Below are 24,787 nucleotides of genomic sequence, written 5' to 3' on the forward strand. Positions count from 1 at the left end.
CGCTCCCGGGCCAGATCGCATCCACTGTCAGATGCTGAAACACCTTTCAGTGGACTGCAAGCGACGCCTCCTCGATCTTTACAACCGTCTCTGGATCGAGGGTGAGTTTCCGTCGCAATGGCGGGAAAGTATTGTCATCCCCATTTTGAAACCTGGAAAGAACCCACTGGAGGTGGACAGCTACCGTCCCATTAGTCTCACCAACGTTCTTTGCAAGTTGCTTGAACGGATGGTGAGCCGACGCTTAAATTGGGTGCTGGAGTCTCGGGGCCTCCTGGCTCCGTCTCAGGGTGGGTTCCGTAAAGGCCGCTCCGCCACCGACAAGCTGGTGAGCCTTGAGTCGGCCATCCGTACAGCCTTTGCCCGCCGTCAGCACCTGGTCGCTGTCTTTTTCGACATGCGGAAGGCGTACGATACGACATGGCGTCATCACATCCTTTCTACGCTTCATGGATGGGGTCTTCGGGGCCCTCTGCCGATCTTTATCAGAAATTTTCTGTCGTATCGTACCTTCCGCGTGCAAGTCGCGGCCTCGTATAGTTCCTCCCTCGTCCAGGAGAACGGGGTACCCCAGGGCTCTGTCCTCAGTGTCTGCCTGTTTTTAATTGCAATAAACGGTCTCGCTGCGGCAGTGGGAAATTCTGTCTCCGCTTCCCTGTATGCTGACGACTTCTGTCTTTACTATAGTTCTATTAGCATTGCAGCAGCTGAACGTCAGCTACAGGGCGCAATCCGCAAGGCGCAGTCTTGGGATGTAGCGCGTGGTTTTCAGTTTTCGGCAGCCAAGACCCGCGTTATGCATTTCTGCCGGCGCCGAACGGTCCATCCTGAGCCGCGGCTTTATCTTGCCGACGAACTTCTAGCTGTGGTGGAGACCCACAGGTTTTTGGGTGTCCTTTTTGATGCCCGGTTGACTTGGCTGCCTCATATCCGGCAGCTTAAACAAGCGTGTTGGCGGCATCTCAACGCCCTGCGTTGTTTGAGCCACACCCGCTGGGGCGCCGACCGATCTACCCTGTTGCGGCTCTACCAGGCGTTAATCCAGTCTCGCCTGGATTATGGGTGCCTAGCTTATGGCTCAGCATCCCCATCTGCGTTGCGGGTGCTGGACCCAATTCTCCACAGCGGGATACGCCTTGCCACTGGTGCTTTCCGCACCAGCCCTGTGGACAGCGTCCTAGTGGAGGCAGGTGTACCTCCACTGCGGTTCCGACGCCAAAGTTTGCTGGCCGCTTATGCTGCCCATGTTTTTAGCTTGCCCGGGCATCCAAATTATCGTGTCCTGTTCCCACAGTCAGTCGTCCATCTGCCAGACCGTCGGCCCCGGCCTGGTTGTCCGATCGCCGTACGCATCAAGGAGCTTCTCTGCGGGCTTGGGTTTTTCCCAGTTTCACCTCCTTTCCAGGCGCCTCTGCGTACACCCCTGTGGTGTGTTCCTCGCCCTTGCCTTCGGCTCGACTTGGCACAGGGCTCGAAGGACTCGGTCCCTCCAGAGGCCTTCCGCCGCCGCTTTTATTCCATCCTGGCCACGTATCAGGGCTCTGGAATTGTTTACACCGACGGTTCGATGGTTGCTGGTCGTGTCGGGTATGCGCTAACTCTAGGGGACCATTCCGAACAACGGTCCTTGGCGGCTGGCTGCAGCGTTTACACTGCTGAGCTAGTCGCCATCTTTCGTGCCCTAGAGTATATCCGCTCCTGCTCAGGTGAGTCCTTCGTTATCTGTAGCGATTCCCTGAGCGGTTTACGAGCTCTCGACCAGTGTTTTCCTCGTTCTCGTCTGGTGATGGCTATCCATGAGTCCCTGCATACTCTTGCGCGTTGCGGCCGCTCTGTGGTCTTTGTGTGGACCCCCGGTCATGTCGGTATCCCGGGCAATGAACATGTTGACCGCCTGGCGAAAGAGGCCACGAGTAAACAGTCTCTGGACGTTGGCCTCCCAGGGACTGATTTGCGGGCAGTCCTCTGCCGAAAAGTTTTTGCGCTTTGGGACTCTGAATGGCGCAATTGGATCATGCCCAATAAACTCCGTGCCATCAAGGAGACGACGACTGTGTGGCGGTCATCCCTGCGAGCCAACCGCAGGGACTCTGTCGTCCTTTGTCGGCTCCGCATTGGCCACTCCCACCTGACACACAGTTATTTACTGCGCCGGGAGGACCCTCCTGTATGTTGCTGCGGGGCGGCTTTGACAGTGGCCCACATTTTGTTGGCCTGCCCCCTTTTAGCTGTGGTCAGGCAGACATTTGCGCTGCCTGATACGCTCCCTGCCCTCTTATGTGATGACCCTGGTATGGCTGCCTTAGTTTTACGTTTTATTAGGGCAGGGAGTTTTTATTCTTTCATCTGAGTGTTTGTTCTGTTCTTTTGTGTTGATTCTGGCCATTGGCCTACGATTTTACGCTGAGTTTTTAATGTGTTCTCGGTGGTTGGCTTTTCCTTTTTATCTCTATGGTCGGCCAACCACTGTCACACTCTGTGTGATTTTAATTTGTTTCGTCTGATCTCTGTAGGAGTATTTCTTGTCCTGTGTCGTCTGACGTCTTTCCTGTTGTTCGTTTTTTTTTTTTATTCTCTTTGGGTGGTTTTACTTTTTTTTTTTTGGAAAAAGGGACCGAAGACCGTCGCAGTCTGGTCCCTTTAATCCCCCCCAAACCAACCAACCAACCAAAAAATAACTGTATGATGTACTTAAAAAAAAACGAAGGAGCACAAAAACATTTCACAGGAATTGCATACAGAATTTTCTTTTCAGGTACTTGGTAATTTCTTTTGTAGAATAATTTGTGGTGCACCACTTTAATTACATAGACATTAAGATGTGAATATACATTTCCCTTTCTGCATTGTTGTCTTTGGCGTAATATTTTTTCTGCTTGAGCTATGTCATGTTTAGATATAAGTTATTTCATTTGTTGCTGCTGTTTGCCAGGCATAGTGCTACCAAATTTCACTTTGTATTACTCTGTTAAGCTAGTTTTACTACTGATTTATTTTTCTTGTTTGCTGCACAGTGTCTTATATTAGTTGTAATATTGCAATTGCTTTGCCAATTTGCGTTTTTTTGTCATTCCTGTTTGTGTCAATTTGTTGTGTGTTGCTGCATTGCCTCGTCCCTTAGTTTAGCATCTGAGCTCAGTAGATTTAAGTTAGCTTAAGAAGGGGTATACTATATAAGAAACTAACTATGAAGGATAGGGAAAGAATGCATTGAGAAGTTATACGAAAAAAGTTTGTAAAAAGAAAACGTACTGTACAATGAAGAATAATTATTTGGAAAGAGGATATGAATAGATTACAGAAAGTAGGTATAGATAGGATTTTTTGGGATTCATGATGAATGGAGATCTCCAAGAAGCAAAGAAAGTTTTGTTTGCAAAATACTGCAGTAAAAAAGACCCTGTCCTTTCCTTTTGTGTATCCCACTATGTTTTTGTGTACCCTTGCGTATTTGTGTCCTGTCTTTATGTGTTTATCTGATAAAACTTATGCTGTAGACTTTTTCTAATACTCAGCTACATTCACTATGATGAGGAATGCTATTATCCTGAAATATAATTTGCATTTATAATATGTTATTTACTTTGTAAAGATGTTTAGACAATATTTATTCTGTTTTGTTTTAATGCTCATGTGTAAAGTTGATGTTTCAAAAGTTATTCTGATCTTTTATGTATGTATTTCTGTCATAATTCCTGTAACACTGATGTATATGTTATTTCGATTCTTTTGTAAAGCATGTACGACTACAAATGATATCTGTATTGTTATGTTCTTCAATGATGTATTTTGTACCTTTGTTATTGTATTCTCATGTTATAAAATTGTAATTGACACCAGTTCATCAAATTAAGTTGTAAGCTGTAAGCATTCATTTCACTGCACGTATTTCTGATGGTCATAGTATATGCACAATATGTGAGAAGTTGGGACTGTTAGTGCTTGCACGTGTGTTAATAATTCAGCAAGGGACTGGTTAACAGCATTGCTGGTTCTAAGGACATTTCAAAAAAAGTTTTTGTGATTGGACAAGTGTTGGTTCATGGACTTGCTATATTGTCCACAAGACTCTTCGATGGTGATTGTGCACCTGCACAGTCGCAACAGATGGCTGCTGGCCATCTCTACGAGGACTACGGTGGGTCTGCATCTTTGATGGCCCACCAATAGCATTATCTCTACAAGGACTACAGTGGGTCTGCTTCTTTGATGGCCCACCATTACCATTATTTCTACAAGGGCTGCAGTGGGTCTGCAGCTCCGGTGCCCCACCAATACCGTAATCTGTACCAGGACTACAGTGGGTCTGCTCTGTGATGACCTACCTACCAATATTCTTCAAAACTTCGACTGACTCTGCTGTGGGTTTGCTCTGTTGTGGCCCATTACCTGTCAGCATGTCAAGAGTCAGCACTGTCTTTCCGTTGGAAGGACAACACTACTTCTTCAAGACTCCATGGAAATCCACTACTTCTGTGTGCATTGTCTTTTACTGCTCAAACTTTGAGAAAACAAACGGTAGTTTTACTGTGATGGATGATCAGGACTGTCTTTATGGACTGTGAGAAAATTTTAGCTTTTGACCAACATTGTATTAATAAGTGTGTGCATTTGATATCTTTGTTATTGTAATTATGAAAAATTTTATCAAATCATTATTGGCCACTGCCCAAAACAATTTGTAAAATTTTTTGTGGGGAGCATGGGGGCTATGTAGTAGGCTGTTTATGTTTTCTTATTGGCAACGTTACGTAGCGCTCTGTATGAAAATCACTGGCTGTGCTATGTGCAGTCTGTGGCTAGTTTGCATTGTTGTCTGCCATTGTATTGTTGGGCAGCGGCAGCTGGATGTGAACAGCGCGTAGCGTTGCGCAGTTGGAGGTGAGCCGCCAGCAGTGGTGGATGTGAGGAGAGAGATGGCGGAGTTTTGTAATTTGTAATACTGGATATCATGAACTGCTATTTACATTATGACTTTTGAACACTATTGAGGTAAATACATTGTTTGTTCTCTATTAAAATCTTTCATTTGCTATCTATGCCTATCAGTAGTTAGTGCCTTCCGTAGTTTGAATCTTTTATTTAGCTGGCAGTAGTGGCACTCGCTGTATTGCAGTAGTTCGAGTAACGAAGATTTTTGGTGAGGTAAGTGATTTGTGAAACGTATAGGTTAATGTTAGTCAGGGCCATTCTTTTGTAGGGATTTTTGAAAGTCAGATTGCGTTGCGCTAAAAATATTGTGTGTCAGTTTAAGCACAGTCATGTATAATTGTTCAAAAGGGGACGTTTCAAGTGTAGGAATGAGATCCTGTGTGGTGATAGGGGCATTGAGTTCCGTGTGTGGAATGTTGTCCAAGTACTGGAAACCAGGTGCGAGGGGAGGGACAGAGGTGTCAGTTTGATCGCGGACATCCGGGAAGAGGGAGTAATCGAACTGGGGATCATCGGGGACGGAAAAGACATCGGAGATGTAGGAGGCAAAGTGATTGGCCTTACTGAAGGTGTCAGGGAAGGGGTGATCATCATGGAGAAGAGGATAGTAGGGGGAGGGTTTAGTTCCAGTAAGGCGACGGGTGGCTGACCAGAACTTGGACGATTTTATAGGTAGGGTAGCATTTAAACGGGTGCATGGCTGATGCCAGTCCCGGCGTTTCTTAGCCGCGAGCAAGTTTCGGATGTGTCGCTGGAGTTGCCGGTGGCGTCGTAGTGTGTCTGGGTCATGCGTATGGAGGATGTACTTAGGGGGAGGGTCATGACGAGGTTCGGGGCGAGGGCGACGTCCGTCTGAAACGGTGAGGAGGACAGGGAGATGGTCGCCACAAATAGGCTACAGGACATCCACCGTTATGTGGCCAAAAAGGTTAGGGGAGGAAAGGATAACATCGGGAGTGGAGTTGGATTTGGGACGGGTGTGCTGGGGAGTGGGGATGAGGTCGCCTTGAAGGGAGGAGAGGAACCGATGCCTCCGCAGTAACTGGGTGGCGGAACGACTATGGATGTGGAATTCTGCGGCGATCATGCAGGAGGAGAAGGTACAGTCAGTGTGGGAGAGAAAGTCGAAGAGGGGCATTAGGGTGAACGTAGATGGTGGCGCAGGTGACGGTAAGGCCGAGGAAGAAGAGACTAAGGATCAGATGTTCGGTGGGGTCAGGAAGAAGAGGTTGGAGCTGGGAGAGGAGATGAGCACCAAATCACAGCGAGGAGGGAGATGGGGGCACCGGGAAAATTCTGGCGAAGGAAGAGGGTGAGGTTCCGGGCCTCAAGAAGGGAGGGATCAGGATGGGAGAGGAGGTAGCGGTAGGAGGAGGTGGTGGAGGGGGAGGAGCAGTTGGAGGGGACAGGGACAGGCGGAGAGACATCCATGGCATCATGGGTTGGGGAAGGGGGACGAGGCGGAGCCTTTTTGGGAGTAGAGGAGGCAGGGGGCCACTGGGGCGCTTGACGGCGGCGGAGGAGGTGTGGAGGACGGGAGCGATTGGAATATGAAGGGGAGTGGCAGGTCCCAGTGCTGGAGTCGGCGCCGGAGATGGTGAGGGCAATGACGAAGGCGACGGTGAAGACGATGATGATGAAGGCAAAGGGGAGAGTTGAGTGTGGGCCATGCCCCTCCGGGCGACCACCCTAGCGGGGGCCAAAGAAACGGAGGGAGCAGAGGGAGGGAGTGGAGGGAAGGGATCAGAGGAGGCGCGGGAGGAACGAGACGGGGATGGGGCGACAAACAGTGAGGGAGATGGGAGAGTTAGGAGTGGGCGGATGGACTGAGGGGAGGTGATGGGGCACACCATGTGATAGTGGTGGCGGCGGCGGAGGGGGATGTGTATATGATGGCAGTGGTGGTGGCAGTAGTGGTGGTGGTGGGGGTTGACATTACGATAAGGGGAAAGACACAGGACAGGACAAAGAAGCAAATGAGGGACGGGCAAGGCAACAAGAGACACAGAGTAAAAGGGACGGAGAACGATGAAGGAGACTGGGGCCGAAGCCCCACTCTGCTGCTGCTGGCGGGGGAGGCGACATGGCTGGCTGGCCGGTGGGGGCTGCTGCTGCTGGACCGCTGCTGCTGCTGCTGCTGGCTGCTGGCTGGGACCGCTGCTGGACGCTGGATGCTGGCTGCTGGCTGGAACCGCCACTGGCTTCTGGCAGGAACCGCTGCTGGCTGCTGGCAGGAACCGCTGCAGGCTGCTGGACACTGGCTGGGACCGCTGCTGGACCTGGCTGCAGGTTGCTAGCCGCTGGCTGCTGGCAGGAACCACGCTGGCTGCTGGCTGTAACCGCTGCTGGCTGGGACCACCGCTGGCTGCTGACTGGTGGCTGGACCGCGGCAGGGTGGCTGGCACCTGCAATATACCTAACACTTCGATTAGAACCGAGAGGCCAGTCGAAGGGCGGTAACCTTCCGGATTACCGCCAGAGATGGACGCGCCGATTTCTTTGGACTCCTTATGAATGTCTCTCGTACACGCCCCACATCACTTCACTCAAACTGGGACGTCCGCTTCTCTTTGCCAGGCACAAACAACACGTCGTAAGGAATTTGTTGTACCTGTGATAAATGGCCTTCCTTGTTGGTGGATTCTTACCGCACTTGGTTCTGAACATCCGTTGAACATCTGTAGCACACATGTTTTTGTCGAATTCCAACAAAGAAAGCTCGCTCTGCACCTGTTAACTCGCCATGTTTGCAACTAGCGCTGACTATCGGCAACTTACCGAACAACGCTATGGCGGTATACATGAAAAAAAAAAAAGAAACCTTCAGGGTTTCTCTTCAAAATGAGACGTCTCCGAGCAAGACATTTGAAAAACCTGTGTAATATATGCAAAAAAAAACAACATTTATCTGTGTTCTTATATTTCATTTCTGTGCGAACAGTTATCGATTATGTGGATTCTGTATAAAAGAAATAATCATTTTGCATTTTTATGTTTGTATAGTATTGTGTACGTCAATTTTGCAAATAACGTCTGTGGTCGGCGAGCGTGGAAACCGACGCAGACAATGATAATTAAAAATATAACAAAGATATATAGTAGCATATTAAATTGCTTATAAATAGTGGAGGTCTAGACATTAGTCTTCTCGTAACCGTGAATGTTGTAAGAACCTGTGACGCTCTCTCGAACGTTTAGTTCGCCTTCATTTGTTTTTTGATCGAGAAAGACGCCATTGGGAGCCGATGTATAAAAAAGGTGTGTACTTTGAATTTTACGTTAATTCTGAATACAGAAATTGTTAAGAATACTTGTAATAAGTTGTAGCTAGCGTGCCTAGTGTTTCATCCCACATTTTTAGCATTTTTTGTGAAGCATTGCTGCGCCACGATCGCGAGAGCCGCTGACGCGGCAAATTCGAACTATAATAGCTTTCTCGTAACTAAGCGGGCAGGTAAATGAACATTAAAATTATTTCTTTCAGCTTCCCGGAGACCACAGTGGAGAACTGCAGTTTTTATTACGTCATTTTCAGATGGACATAGGCAACTACTACTACAATATCAGTGACGTAAATAATTTACGTAAATCAGAGAGTTAAAACTTTACTTGTGTGAGATCAAAGACTGCTGTGTTGAAATCTGGTCTGGTTAATAATATTAAAATCATTTTCAGTTTTAGTTTTATGCTCTCGTATTAGCCGTGGCAATCAATAGTGATCAAATATTTAAAAAATCCACTGCAGCTTTTATGTTTGGCAAACATTGCATACTGTAACTTCTATGCGTCTAATAAGGGTAATTTTCAGTGCATTTCAAAGACTAAAGTAGAGAAAGACATGTTTAATTTCGTAATCAGTTACAGTAATGATACAGTTTTTCATTTCTAACAAGCCAGATCAGAGTTATAAGAAAATAGTTTTATCAAATTAAAGAACATACATTCACAGCAGGAAATCTTTTAGTGTTGTGCGTAACCCCACATAATGCATCAGAGTGCACAAAGTTAAATTTTCAACCACAGAAACCAGTAGTGATAACTGCATTTTATCTTTTGTGTTTCCAACGATAATCAACACTTGGTTTACTTAAAGTGCTATTAAAGCCAAAGAACATAAAATTCAATCCATGGTTTTATTGGTACCGAGCAAATGAATAACATTCTTTCACATTCAATTTGTATATAAAATCAAAGTGCACGGGGATATGTAACAAAAAGGACATATGTATGATATCTCTACAATCTTTGGTTCTTGTGCAATAAGTACGAGGCTCACTCCAAAAGAAATGCACACTATTTTTGTAAAAATACAGCTTTCATTCTGCATGTGTGGAAGTTTTACAGTGTGTAGATACATCATTCCCGCTTATTTTCAAACGTAGTTCAACGTGTTCCCGTGAGTGGTGCCGACACAGCATGTCTTGAAGATGGCTGCTATACTTGACGTTCGTTCCCTCCTCTCTTCATCCGGCCGTTTCCCCAGCTGCCCCATGCTCTCCCCTCCTTTTCCACCCTCTCTGACATTTCCCTCGGCAGGTCCCACCTAGTAGTTTTATTCTTCGTCGTGTGTGCTCCAAGTGGGTTTTAAGTGTGTTGTTTCGGAGTGTTTTTAATACTGTGGCCAACTTTTAACCTGTGCATGCGTATCCAGTGTCTTCTCTGTGTTTTAAGAATCGCCAACTGTGTTTTTTAACTTTCTGGTGACTTTTTTAACTGTCCCCAATGAACGTCTACGTGTCAGTGTATTTTTACCTCCATTTTCTCCCCTTACTCTGTTTTATGTTCCCCTTTTTTATCTCCTTATGTATGTATTATTTTATTCTTGTTTTAGTTGTCATGTCACTCGGCTGAAGAGCGGCGGATTGTGCTGCTGACAGCCGTCCCCTGCCCATATGGGGCAGGGGAATGAAATCACAATAAAGAAAAAAAAATTGACGTTCGTCAGAAGCAACGTGCTGTCATAGAATTCCTGTGGTGTGAAAACGAGACAGTGGGAAACATCCACAAGAGGTTGAAAAATGTGTATGGAGATGCTGCTGTCGATCGCACTACAGTTAGTCGGTGGGCAAGCAGGTTATGTGATGAAAGCGGGCACGGCGATATTGGGGATTGTCCTCGCAGCGGCAGGCCTCGTACTGCACACACTCCAGACAATGTGCAGAGAGTTAACGAATTGGTGACTGCTGACAGACGCATCACAGTGAACGAATTGTCACGCTACTTAGGGATAGGGGAAGGAAGTGTTTGCAGAATACTGAAAGTGTTGGCGTTAAAAAAGGTTTGTGCCAGGTGGGTTCCCAGGATGTTGACAGTGGCTCACAAAGAAACAAGAAAAGCGGTATGCAGCGAACTTTGGGAACAGTATGAGATTGGTGGAGATGAATTTCTTGGAAGAATTGTGACTGGTGATGAAATATGCCTCCATCATTTTTCACCAGAGACGGAGAGGCAATCAGTGGAGTGGCATCATGCAAATTCACCCAAGAAAAAAAAATTCAAAACCACACCTTCTGCTGGAAAAGTTGTTTCGATTCCGAAGGACTCTTGCTTGTAAACATCATGTCAAGTGGAACCACTACAAATTCTGATGCATATGTGACGTCACTGAAGAAACTTCAAGCTCGACTGAGTCGTGACCGTCCAAATCGGCAAAAGCAGAATGTTTTGCTGTTTGTACGGCCACATGGCAGTCAAAAAACCATGGAAGCGCTTACAAAACTCGGAAGGACAACACTGAAACACCCACATTACAGTCCTGACATGGCTCCATGTGACTATCATCTATTTGGGAAACTGAAAGACTCTCTTCGTGGAACAAGATTTGAAGATGGTGACTCCTTTGTGCAAGCTGCCAAACAGTGGCTCCAACAGGTTGGTCCAGAATTTTACCGTGCGGATATGCAGGCCCTGGTTCCTAGATGGCGTAAGGCAGTTGATAAATTATGTGGAGAAATGAAAATATTGTTCCTAAAGGATGTATCTACACACTGTTCGAATGGCTCTGAGCACTATGGGACTTAACATCTATGGTCATCAGTCCCCTAGAACTTAGAACTACTTAAACCTAACTAACCTAAGGACATCACACAACACCCAGTCATCACGAGGCAGAGAAAATCCCTGACCCCGCCGGGAATCGAACCCGGGAATCTACACACTGTAAAATTTTCAAACATGTAGAATAAAAGATGGATTTTTAAAAAAATAGTGTGCCTTTCTTTTGGAGTGACCCTCGTAATTGAAAGTGTTCCCGGGCGTTATGTACACCCTGTATTTGGCGAATAGACTGGTCTACCCGTTACCCCAATTAAATGTCACTGAGCATGGGTGAGGTGCGTTGGAACCCAGCAGTTGTCAAGCGCACTGACGGAGGAATGGAACGCCCAACGACAAGGAACCCTTACCAACCTTCTGGCCAGCATGGCAGCACGTTGCAGAGCATACGGTGCCGTCCTTGATGATCGCACACCCGTGTCCCGCCGTTTGTTATGTCCAGGGGACGACCTCGAATCTCGGTGACTTCAGCGTAGTTATTGTCTTTGAGTAAAAGAGTCACTCATGTTCATCTCAATGCATATTTCTTTCAGTTACCCTCTACAGTATCCTGCAGCAGTTCTTTCTATGTATGGTCCAAGTTTCAGCGAGCTATATTACTTGGAACAGACACATTATGCGAAAATCACTCTCGCCTTAAGCTTGACGCACCAGTGTATTTGATAAAAGATACACTGTTGTACAGAACGAGCTGCCCATCAGACGATATTTACTTCCCATACTGGTACTCAGATATGCAGCTTATTATCAGTGGCTTATGATACAGACGATAAACAACAAACGTATGAATACGTGCCTCGATGACGCAAGAGTACTTCGTATACATGAAAAAACAAAACAACATCACTTACATACTGTGCGTGTGTACATCAAAAGACGTGTCTCTAACATATATAATTTTTATGTTCATTACAACTGATATAGATGTAGAAACATAGAAACCTCTGGGATATTTAAAAACATAATTATAATGCTGTACATACCGACGCAAAATGACAATGCTTGCGTCCACAATTACATGGTAAAAGCAAAGAGGCTTACCACTGGAGTATTGTAAATGTTATTACGCTGTAAAACGGTAAAGAAAGTGTGGATAATCATCTGCTGATATATGGTGAAACAACCCTCTGCTGGGCGGTTTGCGGGTGTAAATTATCTCGGGGTGGATTCCGTAGAAATGTTGGAACACGTGAGGCAATACTGACCTTACGACTTATCTTGGAAGAAAGATTAAGAAAAGGCAAACCTACGTTTCTAGCATTTGTAGACTTAGAGAAAGCTTTTGACAATGTTGACTGGAATACTCTCTTTCAAATTCTGAAGGTGGCAGGGGTAAAATACAGGGAGCGAAAGGCTATTTACAATTTGTACAGAAACCAGATGGCAGTTATAAGAGTCGAGGCGCATGAAAGGGAAGCAGTGGTTGGGAAAGGAGTGAGACAGGGTTGTAGCCTCTCCCCGATGTTATTCAATCTGTATATTGAGCAAGCAGTAAAGGAAACAAAAGAAAAATTCGGAGTAGGTATTAAAATTCATGGAGAAGAAGTAAAAACTTTGAGGTTCGCCGATGACATTGTAATTCTGTCAGAGACAGTAAAGGACTTGGAAGAGCAGTTGAACGGAATGGACAGTGTCTTGAAAGGAGGATATAAGATGAACATCAACAAAAGCAAAACGAGGATAATGGAATGTAGTCAAATTAAGTCGGGTGATGCTGAGGGAATTAGATTAGGAAATGAGACACTTAAAGTAGTAAAGGAGTTTTGCTATTTAGGGAGTAAAATAACCGATGATGGTCGAAGTAGAGAGGATATAAAATGTAGACTGGCAATGGCAAGGAAAGCGTTTCTCAAGAAGAGAAATTTGTTAACATCGAATATAGATTTAGGTGTCAGGAAGTCGTTTCTGAAAGTATTTGTATGGAGTGTAGCCATGTATGGAAGTGAGACATGGATGATAACTAGTTTGGACAAGAAGAGAATAGAAGCTTTCGAAATGTGGTTCTACAGAAGAATGCTGAAGATAAGGTGGATAGATCACGTAACTAATGAGGAGGTACTGAATAGGATTGGGGAGAAGAGAAGTTTGTGGCACAACTTGACTAGAAGAAGGTATCGGTTGGTAGGACATGTTCTGAGGCATCGAGGGATCACAAATTTAGCATTGGAGGGCAGCGTGGAGGGTAAAAATCGTAGAGGGAGACCAAGAGATGACTACACTAAGCAGATTCAGAAGGATGTAGGTTGCAGTAGGTACTGGGAGATGAAGAAGCTTGCACAGGATAGAGTAGCATGGAGAGCTGCATCAAACCAGTCTCAGGACTGAAGACCACAACAACAACAATGACCATGCCGTGCATTTGACCTGCGGTCGTCGCACGGTGGCGCTGGAAGCAGTCCGCATACGCAGAGGTATGTTGGTGCATGTCAGAGTACGATGCAGCGAGTAACTGTGCAGACGTTTTCAGACATGTTTATGATGACTGTGTGTTGAAAATGGCTCAAAGAACACATATTGATGACGTTATGAGGAATAGAACACTAGGGCAACTGGAGGTTGGTAAAACACAGCAGATCGTAGAACGGGCCGACCGTGTGCCATAAAGTGTAATCTCACGATTATGGCAACAATTCAAGCAGACAGGAAACGTGTCCAGGCGCTACAGTACGGGATGTCCACAGTGTACAAGACCACAAGAAGACCGATATCTCACCATCAGTGCCCGCAGACGGCCACGGAGTACTGCAGGTAGCCTTGCTCGGGACCTTACCGCAGCCACTGGAACAGTTGTCTCCAGACACATATACAACTGAACAGACATGGTTTATTCGCCCGGAGACCTGCAAGGTGGATTCCACTGAGCCCTGGTCACAGGAGAGCCCGTGAAGCCTGGTGTCAAGAATACAGTACATGGTCATTGGAACAGTGGTCCAATGTTATGTTCACGGATGAGTCGAGGTATAGTCTGAACAGTGATTCGCGCCGGGTTTTCATCTGGCGTGAACCACGAACCAGATACCAACCCTTTAATGTCCTTGAAAGGGACCTGTATCAAGGTCGTGGTTTTATGGTGTGGGGTGGGATTATGATTGGTTCACGTACATCCCTGCATGTCTTTGACAGAGGAACTGCAACAGGTCAGGACTATCAGGACGTCATTTTCCACCAGTATGTCCGCCTTTTCAGGGGTGCAGTGGGTCCCACCTTCCTCCTGATGGATTATAACACACAGCCCCACCGAGCTGCCACCGTGGAAGAGTACCTTGAAACAGATCAGACGAATGGAGTGGCCTGCCGGTTCTTCAGACCTAAACCCCATCGAGAACGTATGGGATGCTCTCTGTCAACGTATTGCTGCACGTCTTCAAACTCCTATGACACTTCAAGAGCTCTGACAGGCACTGGTGTAAGAATGGGAGGCTATACACCAGCAGCTGCTCTACCATCTGATCCAGAGTATGCCAACCCGTTGTGCGGACTGTGTATGTGTGCATGGTGATCTTATACCATATTAATGTCGGGGTACATGCGCAGGAAATAGTGCCTTTTTGTAGCACATGTGTTTCGGGACGGTTTTCTCAACTTAGTACCAATACCATGGACTTACAGATCGGTGACGTGGGTGTTCCCTATGTGACTATGCTATTAGAGCCAGTTTTGTGTAGTGCCACGTTGTGTGGCACCACATTCTGCAATTATCCTTAATTTATGAGCACGAGTGTACATGTAAAATCGTTCACCAGACACTTTCTTCTGTCAGTGGTGTATGATGTGCAGTGCCACATATATCAGCCACAGTTCCAGGTTGTATTGGACATTGCTCTCGCAATAAGAAAACATGAAACTGCTACTCGTGACAGTCTTTTATTATATATGTCTTTTTTAATCTGCGAAACTGACCACTGATACATACAAGCAATGATCACACGCACGGCACAGCGGACACACCAGGAACCGCGGTGTTGGCCGTCGAATGGCGCTAGCTGCGCAGCGTTTGTGCACCGCCGCCGTCAGTGTCAGCCAGTTTGCCGTGGCATACGGAGCTCCATCGCAGTCTTTAACACTGGTAGCATGCCGCGACAGCGTGGACGTGAACCGTATGTGCAGTTGACGGACTTTGAGCGAGGGCGTATAGTGGGCATGCGGGAGGCCGGGTGGACGTACCGCCGAATTGCTCAACACGTGGGGCGTGAGGTCTCCACAGTACATCGATTTTGTCGCCAGTGGTCGGCGGAAGGTGTACGTGCCCGTCGACCTGGGACCGGACCGCAGCGACGCACGGATGCACGCCAAGACCGTAGGATCCTACGCAGTGCCGTATGGGACCGCACCGCCACTTCCCAGCAAATTAGGGACACTGTTGCTCCTGGGGTATCGGCGAGGACCATTCGCAACCGTCTCCATGAAGCTGGGCTACGGTCCCGCACACCGTTAGGCCGTCTTCCGCTCACGCCCCAAGATCGTGCAGCCCGCCTCCAGTGGTGTCGCGACAGGCGTGAATGGAGGGACGAATGGAGACGTGTCGTCTTCAGCGATGAGAGTCGCTTCTGCCTTGGTGCCAATTATGGTCGTATGCGTGTTTGGCGCCGTCCAGGTGAGCGCCACAATCAGGACTGCATACGACCGAGGCACACAGGCCCAACACCCGGCATCATGGTGTGGGGAGCGATCTCCTACACTGGCCGTACACCACTGGTGATCGTCGAGGGGACACTGAATAGTGCACAGTACATCCAAACCGTCATCGAACCCATCGTTCTACCATTCCTAGACCGGCAAGTGAACTTGCTGTTCCAACAGGACAATGCACGTCCGCATGTATCCCGTGCCACCCAACGTGCTCTAGAAGGTGTAAGTCAACTACCCTGGCCAGCAAGATCTCCGGATCTGTCCCCCATTGAGCATGTTTGGGACTGGATGAAGCGTCGTCTCACGCGGTCTGCACGTCCAGCACGAACGCTGGTCCAACTGAGGCGCCAGGTGGAAATGGCATGGCAAGCCGTTCCACAGGACTACATCCAGCATCTCTACGATCGTCTCCATGGGAGAATAGCAGCCTGCATTGCTGCGAAAGGTGGATATACACTGTACTAGTGCCGACATTGTGCATGCTCTGTTGCCTGTGTCTATGTGCCTGTGGTTCTGTCAGTGTGATCATGTGATGTATCTGACCCCAGGAATGTGACAATAAAGTTTCCCCTTCCTGGGACAATGAATTCACGGTGTTCTTATTTCAATTTCCAGGAGTGTATTTGAAAATTGTCCTCATGCGACAGCGGAATAAATGTGTCGGTACTATTGTTGCTATGATTGTAGGATAGACAGCTTTCAGAGGTGGTAGTATGGAGCGCAAGGTAAGGCTCAAGTAATCATACAGCACGAACTATGAGCACTTGTTCATCTTCGCTACTGTTAAACACATATCTTCTTTGGTTACCATATTTTTCGGAGGAAGCAGTATGGACAAAAAGAAGAAAAAGATAGCCCAGAAAAAAATGACTCTGAAATGTGTACCTTAAGCGCTATAACCATTTGTTCATCCTCGCTGATGTAAACTTCATTTGTTCTACTGAACAAGTGCTCATCTCTCTTAAGGTCATGTTTACTAGACAATTCTTTTCTTCTTTCGGTCCGAACTATGTCCTTCCAAAGCAAAGAGATTGCAGTTGAAGAGATTTGTGTCACAGTATGAAAGATGAACAAGTAGCCATAGCTGTCACGCATTTTAAAAAAAATGTTCAAATGTGTGTGAAATCATATGAGACTTAACTGCTAAGGTCATCAGTCCCTAAGCTTACACACTACTTAATCTAAATTATCCTAAGGACAAACACACACGCCAAAGCCCGAGGGAGGACCCGAACCTCCGCCGGGACCAGCCGCACGGTCCATGACTGCAGCGCCTGAGACCGCTCGGCTAATCCCGCGCGGCTCACGGATTTTAGAGTCCAAGTTCTCTAGACTTTTTTACTTTGAATGATCGTTCTTATCTTATCCCTGAATACTGACTATTCTTCCTGGAACAGCCCTAAAGCGACAAAAAATGTATTACATGTTGTCCTATATCAAATTTATTTTAATTGCGTACAACTACTTACCTGCGGATTCCTTTACTTTCCGGCAAAAGAATCTTGTTCGGTTTTGGCCTTAGAGGACTTTGACTTGGCACCGTCGGATTACGATCATTTGGCTGTTTGTATAGTGTCTCCGCTGTGAGTAAATCAGAGTAATCGTTACGTCAGTGTCGGATGCATCAGAGTGGACATTGGTAATTGAAAATGGAGCTAGGGTGGCTCGGCGTTGGCGAGAACAATAGAAACAACGGGCTGTTATCGTTATTCACACTACACACCGCGCCGCAAGGACCGTGGCGTCGCAGCCCGTTGTCTCCAGGTGTCTCCTGCGCGCGATACAATGGCAGACACGCGTCGGCCGATAATTAAATATTGCGCACAGGATGCGGCGTACACACACGTACAACAGGAGGGGTGGGAGGGGAACGGCGACAACGGCGCCGCAGCTGCACGCCCACAGCACGCCTCACAATGGATCCGCTACGGGACGCGCCAGCCGCCACCAGTGCCGCGTGCCGGCTTTTTTATGGACGCACGCTGCAGCGTGGACGCGCATGCGCAGTGGTCGGCCGCGGGACAAAGAGCGCCGCCTGGTGGCGAACAAAGGGACCGCGGCTTGAAGGCGAGTTGTCAGCGCAGGACACCACGCGGCACGTCAGCTGCAGTCACGCGCACACCGCAGCGCAGCAAAAAGCTTCTCCCCGCCTGACTGGACTGGACCGGACTCGAACATCTCCAGAGCACTTCTAGGAACCTGGGAAACCCGACAGAATAAAAGCCACATTCCGCCGCACAGTAATGAAAATTTCCGCGGCAAAAAAAGAAGTGTCATTTGAAGCTGGAACGTTACCTTTGATGGGCAATGTCTTACGCCCTAAGTGATCTGCCTTGAACCGATGTTTCTGACTGCACCCATCTCCTATTCTTTCATACTCTACAGAACTTCACATTTCCGGACGGAACATATCAAAAGTAATGTAAATACAGGGTGATTCAAAAAGAATACCACAACTTTAGGAATTTAAAACTCTGCAACGACAAAAGGCAGAGCTAAGCATTATCTGTCGGCGAATTAAGGGAGCTATAAAGTTTCATTTAGTTGTACATTTGTTCGCTTGAGGCGCTGTTGACTAGACGTCAGCGTCAGTTGATGCTAAGATGGCGACCGCTCAACAGAAAGCTTTTTGTGTTATTGAGTACGGCAGAAGTGAATCGACGACAGTTGTTCAGCGTGCATTTCGAACGAAGTATGGTGTTAAACCTCCTGATAGGTGGTGTATTAAACGTTGGTATAAACAGTTTACAGAGAATGGGTGTTTGTGCAAAGGGAAAAGTTCTGGACGGCCGAGAACGAGTGATGAAAATGTAGCACGCAATGTTAGAGAATTGGCTGTTCCCTCAGCTCGAACAAGAAGCACAACAATTCACATTTCAGCAGGATGGAGCGCCACCACATTGGCACTTATCTGTCCGTAAGTACCTGAACGTCAACTACCCGAGGCGATGGATCGGCCGCCAGGCAGCGCGTGACAGAGCACTTCATCACTGGCCTCCTAGAAGCCCTGATCTTACCCCCTGCGATTTTTTCTTATGGGGGTATGTTAAGTATATGGCGTTTAGGCCACCTCTCCCAGTCACCATTGATGATTTGAAACGAGAAATAACAGCAGCTATCCAAACTGTTACGCCTGATATGCTACAGAGAGTGTGGAACGAGTTGGAGTATCGGGTTGATATTGCTCGAGTGTCTGGAGGGGGCCATATTGAACATCTCTGAACTTGTTTTTGAGTGAAAAAAAAAACTTTTTAAATACTCTTTGTAATGATGTATAACAGAAGGTTAAATTATGTTTCTTTCATTAAATACACATTTTTAAAGTTGTGGTATTCTCTTTGAATCACCCTATAAATATCGTGTGATTAGGGCCTCCCGTGGGATAGACTGTTCGCCGGGTGTAAGTCTTTCGATTTGACGCCACTTCGGCGACTTGCGCGTCGAACAAGAAGTAATTACATGCCGCCTGTCAAACCGTTAAGTTGAGAGTAACTCTGAAAAACTTTCAGACGAACATCGTCCAAACTTTCCAGAAATGTATTTACCAGCAATATAATGAATAATGCGCGGCGCCGAACTAATAACTAAGAAATTACAAAATTACCGTCACTTTCTGAACACAATTTTTACGTCCCTGGATGTCTGTCGAGATGTGAGGCGGACAGCAATGCACTGTCACGTTGACGGCTCCATATTGTAACGAATACGACGTGCATCGCACACTGCAATACTGTTTTGTACGCTTATACTGTATGTTGACAAATAATCCCTGCAGTTGAAGATATGCACATCCAATTACTTTCCCTTCAAATCGTGATAGAAGAAGAGAGGAGAGTAGGAGACAATCCAGTGAAATGAAGTTTCTGAGGAGTATGCTAGGAAGACGAGGAGAGACAGAGTGAAAAATGAAGGTGTTAGGAAGGAAACTGGAGTGGAGAAGTTTACAGAGAAATTGAAAAGAATAGATTAAAATGGTTTGGGCATGTGAAGAGGATTGGAGAGGGAAGAATACCAGGAAGAATGATGGCGTTCAAGATTAAGGGCAAGAGGCCAAGAGGAAGGCCGAGAACAAGATGGATTGATACAATGAAGATGAGTTTGAGGAGAAACCTGCTATGGAACGAAATTGTGGAAGAAGAATGGTGCAAAGACCGAGTAAAGTGGCGAAATACCATTGATACACCAACCAGACCAGATGTTGGATAGAGGGGATGATGATGATGATGATGATGGTGAGAACAACATACTACTTACTTTATATTCTAGTGTATTCGTAAAAGGAAAACAGGTTTCTGACGTATAGCAATTCCAACCCTTATTTACGACCACCATCGTATATAGAGATATCAGAGCAGTTTAACTGCGGTTAATACTTGTGTTACTTGATTTGTTAACATCTAATATAAATTTTCTCAACACATTTGTCTAGTGAAGGCATGGGTAAGCTTTGGCGGTCCATGGGCCTCATTCACATACGCGCGCGACACGTGACGCGACAGCAGCGCTCCTAGGGCATAAAATCAAAACTATAGCGTCCATGAGTATAACGTTTATGAGATAACGCACCCATATGACTGGCACTGATTCACGATTTGTTACGCCAACATATATCATGTGTCAAAACTCACTTTTTTGAGCGTACATTCATTTTACCCCCACCCCATCATCTGCTGTTTAATTTCTTCATTTATAACGTTTTGCAATATCTGCCTTAAATATTTTCTGTCGCAAAACACTACAACAGAAATTTAGTAGAGGAACAATGTCCATTTTAATGGCTGTAATATTAAATTTTCAGTTATGTTGAACTCAAAATCTACACCACAAACACAAACTGGTTTCTGAGCTATGCCTGACAAATCAGTACTCTCTTCCAAAGTGATTGCAAAAGCTCCAAATGTGGCAGCGCGATCACACAAACGGTTTTTAGCGTCACCAGCGATCATACCAATTTGGCAAACAACTGCTCGTCTCGCCAAACTTATTTGTTTCAACTCGTATTTTTACTGGGGCAGTGGCCATCTGCAATGGCGAAGACGCATTTAGGAATTCGCCTCCAGCAAAAAACTAACTTTAACCTAACTGTCGAACTGCGTCCTCCGGTTAGAAAACATTTATTGTTGCTTGTCCAAACTCGAAAAGACTATTTTAAGCCGCGCGGGACTAGCCGATCGGTCTAGGGCGCTGCAGTCGTGGACTGTGCGGCTCATCCCGGCGGAGGTTCGGATCCTCCCTCGGGCATGGGTGTGTGTGTTTCTCCTTATGATAATTTCAGTTAAGTAGTGTGTAAGCTTAGGGACTGATGACCTTAGCAGTTAAGTCCGATAAGATTTCACACACAGTTTTTTTTTTACTATTTTAATTTTGGATTTCAGCAGTTGCATTGTGAACCATTGTTGAGCAATTTGCTATGTAAAAAAGTGTAGTTTCATATCATGTTGTTTCACAACATATAGTGATTCACTACCCAATAAGCAAACACGTTCAAATCACATGTGTGTGAAATCTTATGGGACTGCTAAGGTTATCAGTCCCTAAGCTTACGCACTACTTAACCTAAATTATCCTAAGGACAAACACATATACCCATGCCCGAGGGAGGACTCGAACCTCCGCCGGGACAAGCCGCACAGTCCATGACTGCAGCGCCCTAGACCGATCGGCTAAACCCGCGCGGCAAGCAAACACGTTTCTCTTTGTACATGGAAAAGAAATAATCCTCGGTCCATTTCTCCAGTAACTGTCGAGATTCAGCATCTACCATTATCATTTTAATGCCAGACTTTTTGCAAATAAAGTCAGTAAAGATGCACGAAAAAACTTACACGAAATTAACCAACAAGTAGATCAGAGCTATAAACGTGAACAGACAACAGTTAGTGGTTTGTTCAAGAAGTTATGGCCCCTGGTGTGCCCAGTGGCGGACACAGAAAAACATCAAGGAGGGGGCGCTAAAGATATCTTGAGCTGCCGGCCGTTGTGGCCGTGCGGTTCTAGGCGCTTCAGTCTGGAACTGCGAGACCGCTACGGTCGCAGGTTCGAATCCTGCCTCGGGCATGGACGTGTGTGATGTCCTTAGGTTAGTTAGGTTTAAGTAGTTCTAAGTTCTACCTCCTTCTGCTGGTCGGCGGCCGGAGCCGCGAAGACAGCGAACCAAAAATAGATAGAGCTATGACAAAATTGCAACTGTGGTGTACAAGTACTAAGATGTCAGTTTCACCAACAAAATCAACATACTTACTGCTGAAAGGACAGCTAGTAAGAAACCCTATAGTTAGAATTGGAGACTCACCAGTTATCAGACGACAAGAGACTCGCTACTTGGGTGTCTTCATCGATGAAAGGTGTAACTTCGGAAGGCACCTTGAGTCCGTAACCCAAAAAGCACTACAAGGACTCAACAACCTCATCTCCATAGGGCACAAAAGATTTCACCTTCCACCACACCTAATCAAGCTATATCACAATAGTATACTAACTTCAATAGTGGGTTACGGATCGGGAGTCTGGGCACACAGGCTCACAAGGGTGGTGTCTGCCATGACAGTGAGAAAAGTACAAAGAAACATGCTGTTAAGATCTATAGGGGCGTACAGAACATCCCCAGGAAGTGCCCTATTAGTAACAATGGGGCTCTGTCCTCTAGATATCAAAATACGAGAACAAGCAGCATGGTATTGGGTCAAGAAAGGGAACAACATGAAAATAGAGACTATCCTGGGAGCTCTGGTTAGGGACAAGGGAGAAATACGAAGAAGGGGTGAGGACTTATGGTAGGAATCTTGGGAAACGGATGAATCTGGCAGAAGAACCTTTGGATTCCTGCCAAATGTTAAAGAAAGGTTAGGCATGAGGTATTTTGAGCCAACACGGGGTCTAATACACTTTCTCACTGGTCATGGGCCCTACCTGAGATACCGATGTCGGTTTGGGAAAAAGGCTACACCCGAGTGTGACTGTGGCGCTTCGGAGGGCACTCCCGACCATGTGGTTTACGAGTGCCCTCTCTTCGATGATGTAGCAGTGACATTAATACAACTGAAAGGGTCCTGTAGCCACCTTCATTAGTCCGGTAGCCCAATTTCACAAGTATTTCTCTTTCTTTTCCTTGTTTCTCTTTTCTCTTTACTCTCATAGTGGCGTGATTGAATGAATGTGGTTGTGTGTCACGTTGCTAGACGGTGGCGTAGTCTGCTGCAGAAAGTCTGTGATAGTCGTACAGATTCAGCAGCACTGGTACAGAATAGCCAACTCTCGTAGTGGTCAAGTAGGCAAAGAGGTTTGCGCTACTAGTGAGAAATCCACCTGCGTTAGGTTGGTGGCAGAAATGGCATCTTTGGGCTTTCCCGTCCACGCGGAGCGTGGAGGAGGCTGGAGAGGAAAAAGGGGGCAGTCTGCCGCCGGTACGGGAAGCGTCCACAGCTGTGCTCCAGTCGAAGAAGGGTGAGTTAGACTGACCGCGTGGCGCGTTGTTACTGGGCGAGGGGAGAGCTGTTAGCTTTTGGTCTAGCTTTTCAAATCTGGAAGATTGCTTTGCCTTGTCGCGGCAAGGAATGCAAAACTTTGGCAGATTTTTCTTTTAGCAAATTTCTGTAGCAGACTTGGATCCGCCGGAAGAGCGCCACACAAAGGTGTCGATAAGAAGTGAGCACTCGCTTCTGTATGAATGTCTGTTTGCCTTCAGCTGTGCCGGCATAAGCTTTCACCTTTCTAAATATTTAGAGCTTTGCCTTCTCGTAAATTTTCCTTGCTTTATGTGTCTTTCGTCCGTTTGGAGCCAACCACCTGGTAGAACATTATAGTTGTTGGGCTACCGGCATCACTAACTGTCCGATCGCATGTTTGTTTTAGATAATGTTAACATGATTGTGTGATGTGATATTGTTGCAATTTGGGCAGTATACCTAGAAATTGCGTCTCCACAAACCACGTGTTATCAGGAATCATGTATATGCCTCACGTCCTTATCTTAGGAATAAATGATTTTACCTACAATTTTCTCTTGTGTTCCTAGATTACGTTTTTGCACCTAAGCCACTCACCTCGTAGCTTTCCCGTTAGCACATCCAATGCGTTTCCTTATGCACAGGTCCAGTGATTAGTCTCCTCTTGTATTTTATAACAAATGCTTTAGATTAAGTGATATTTTCAGGTGTGTTGCTGGGAGCTGATCTTATGCAGTGTTAATGCATTTTCTGTTTTATTTTAAATGTTTGATTGTCGTGAACAGTGCACAGGCAATACTATTAATTACATCGTATCCGCTGTGAGCGACCTCACAACGTATGCATTTTTGTGAGTTTTTGGTCTGTGATCAAATTAATTTATTTTCCGACTCGACCAAACCTTCGATTAGTTGTATGGTTAGAGTCGGTGGCGACCCTAATCTTCTCAAGTTAATTTCATAAGCAATAATTATTTCCATTCCCAATAATAAGGAATAACCCGTAGTAACAGGTTAGTTACACAACAACTTCCACATAACAATACATATGACCTATTAAGACATGAAGAGACTTTTGAAACTCTAAACAGTTTGGCAATCGAGGTATCACGAAAAGTACTAACAGCATACCTGAGGGACTTTCGTGACTAGAGACAAACACTGAACGCGTCCTAGCACCATAATCCTGTACCGCCTGTGCGTGGACAGGTCGACTTTCAGTTGGAATCCGCCACGTGCAGGACTAGGGGGACCGGGGTACACTCATTTCTGACTAAGATAGCACCGGAATTGACGTAGGTTAGTACAGCAGTAAGTAGCATTAGATATAGATGTAAAGTTAGGAACCTGCAGCGACAAGCAATCTTGGCCTGCCCAGTGTCAAGGGCACGCTCATGGGGATTAGCTCGATGAGCAGGGCCTAAAGCAGTACGTTTATATCTAGGCTGACACACCTGTAACGCTGCAGGCAGATAGGAATTAACAAGTAGGTAGGAAAATTAACAATTAGCTAGTAGCGTATAGATTAATAACTGTAGTCTGCCTATTAACCTGTACTGTTACACTGTCTATAGCTCATAATAAACATTGTATCATTGTAATAACAATAATAATAGCTGCTGATAATATATAACACTGTAGTAACATTACGACCCACTAATCACTAAGGTAGTGGGTCAATTTTGTATAAATATTGTAGATGTTATTGAATAAAGGTAAAGTTCTAGG

Source organism: Schistocerca cancellata, chromosome 2 (assembly GCF_023864275.1).
Source record: "Schistocerca cancellata isolate TAMUIC-IGC-003103 chromosome 2, iqSchCanc2.1, whole genome shotgun sequence".
In the NCBI taxonomy this organism is placed as follows: Eukaryota; Metazoa; Arthropoda; class Insecta; order Orthoptera; family Acrididae; genus Schistocerca; species Schistocerca cancellata.